Source organism: Ciona intestinalis, chromosome 3 (genome assembly GCF_000224145.3).
Source record: "Ciona intestinalis chromosome 3, KH, whole genome shotgun sequence".
Classification (NCBI taxonomy): Eukaryota; Metazoa; Chordata; class Ascidiacea; order Phlebobranchia; family Cionidae; genus Ciona; species Ciona intestinalis.
In genome coordinates, this window is record NC_020168.2 from 1,126,825 (window position 1) to 1,129,665 (window position 2,841).

The window sequence follows — 2,841 nt, forward strand, 5'->3', positions numbered from 1 at the left end:
AACATTTTCTAAATCGGTCAGTTAGAGATATTAGCATAGACTCCTTATAGGATATATATAAGGACTGGAACCTCCCATGCTCGAGGTTTGTACCTTGAGTCCGAGGGTTAGGGTTAACTGGAGTCCTGAACTAAAACGACTTCTAGAAACACAATTTTGGTATCCTAGCAATAGAGACACGTCACAAAAAATGTGACCTCACAAAAATATGACGTCACGAAAAGTGTTGTGACGTCACGAAATATGTCACGTCACGAAAAAAGTACTAGCGATAGAGACACGTCACAAAAAAATATAACGTCGCTAATGATGTGACATCCAGAAAAGTTATGACGTCACGAACATGTGACGTCACGAAAAGTGTGACGTCAGAAAAATATGACGTCACGAAAAAAATGTGATGTCTCCAAAATTTTGACGTCACGGAAATATGACGTCACGAAAAGTGTGACGTCACGAAAAATGCGACTTCACGAAAAGTTATGACGTCACGAACATGTGACGTCACAAAAATGTGACGTCACGAAAAGTGTGACGTCACAAAAAATATGACATTACAAAAAGTGACGTCACGGATAAATGACGTCACGAAAGGTGTGACGTCACGGAAATATGACGTCACGAAAAATGTGACGTCACGGAAAAATGTGACGTCACGGAAATATGAAAAAATGTGACGTCACAAAAAGATGTGACGTCAGAAAAATATGACGTCACGAAAAACTGTGACGTTGCGAAAATTGTGACGTCACGAAAAAATATGACGTCACAAATGTATGACATCACGAAAAATGTGACGTCACGAAAAGTGTGACGTCACGAAAAATATGTCGTCACGGAAAACTGAAACCTGGTCAAAAATTAAACTTCTTGAAAAAAGCGGCTCGTTTTTTAGGAGATATAGGAGACTATTACTATATTATAAACTTTTTGTCTATATTAACACTGAAATGTAAAAAAGCCAAAAGTTACCGATTAATGTGCTATTAAGGATTATTACTCATTAATTGCACGATTTTATCCACTTTGGTATTGTACTGTGGGAGAAGATAGGACACCTTTAGCACAATATATCCAAATACCTTGATCGTGTTTTAAACATTTCACAACGGTGTATGGAAGTCGTATGGGGATACGGTTTTATGATTATTTGAATATTGTATGCTTACTATCAAACGAGACAAGAAAATAGAACGAAAAGGTGTCTCATCTTCTCCTATTCTACAATATAGTAGGTTGGGGGAAGGTGGGACACTTTGTCAGATAAGACTTTTTTAATTTTCTTATTGCCCCCATTTAATAATAATCAGGAAAATAATGATATTTAGTAATATCTCGACTTTATAAACACGCGTCAAAGCGGAGTACTGTTTTAAAATATTCAAAAACATATGTAGAATAGAAACAGTGGATTTTGAACAAGTAAAAAATGCGAAATAGTAAGGTGCTAATTTTAAATGTCGCAAAAATAATACTAAAGCCGATAAAATTTTGTATTTTGCAGTGTGAAAGATTAAACTAGTTTCATAGCTTTATAAAACAACCTTGAATATTTCGTACAGTTTGACAAAATTTTGTCTCATAAAACTGTTTTAGTTTTGTAAAAAACTGAAATATATGCATAGGCACTATTTTTATGCGACAAAACGATCTCTTTATGCGACAAAACGAAAAAATTATTTCATCCTGTTTTATTTAAATACGGCAGGCCTACTGGATCGATGATTAAAACTCGAAAACTACAAAAAAATCGGTAGTTTTATAATACTCTTCTACATGCTTCCCTTTATCGTAACAATATATAGGTGGACAAGCAAATAAACAATAATACATGACCTTTGTAGAAAGTGTAGCGTATTTGGTAGAAAACATTGCGTATAGAGAACAGAATGTAACACATAGTAGAATATACGTAATAAAACCCAACCGACTACTTTAGAATTAATGATTCCTCGCATATAACACTTGTACGTTGTTTAGAACATTGGCAAATTATGAAGTTGTTGCACTGCAAACAGTTTTTGGATATATTATTTCAATTCTTTTGGTATTGGTGCACGGAAAGAGTATTTTTCTATAGTCATTGAAAGATACGATAACACTAATAACATTAATTAAAAGATTGAGATCATAAACGGCTAACCCAAAGTTTAAAAAACTTTCGTGGTTGCCTATAATAAATGCGACAAGTATCGTCGCTAAAACGTCCGTAGCAACACAAACTGCAGTGACAATCGTCAACCGTTTTAGCAAGCGAAGAACTTTTAAGTTTATTGGTAAGTTTATTGCAGGCTTTGCTTTATTTGGTATTGTAGCTTCCGGTAGATCAGTTTCCCCTGCTGATGTATCTGTCACGTGGCCTGCAGATTCCTGCTTGTTTACACACCGCATAAAAACTTTCCGAAATGAAAAGAAATATTCACATAATTTCCAATGCCGTCGAAGGGGGATAATAAAAAGAAGTAACAGCGCCAACTGTAGAGAAATAATAACAATACTGGCTGAAACGACTGGGGCATTACTACCTACATATATGCAACCAGCATATGATGATCTGAAACCAGTACTATCGCTAACCAAAAATAATATCGTAAAAGAAACACCACCGACCGGTATGGGCAAAACAATGAAGCGACTCAACGCCAGAATCAATTTGCTCTGAGATTTTTTCATTAGCGGGTTTGCATATAAAGCCCTCTGCCGCAGCCATAGCGATGAAAATACCAAGCCCACCGTAGCAACTTGAATGGCATTATCGGATCTGAACAAACGGTCACATTCCACGTCATATACGGGTTTATAAGGAGGAAGTGATATACTCAAAATGGAACAGCAGCATCG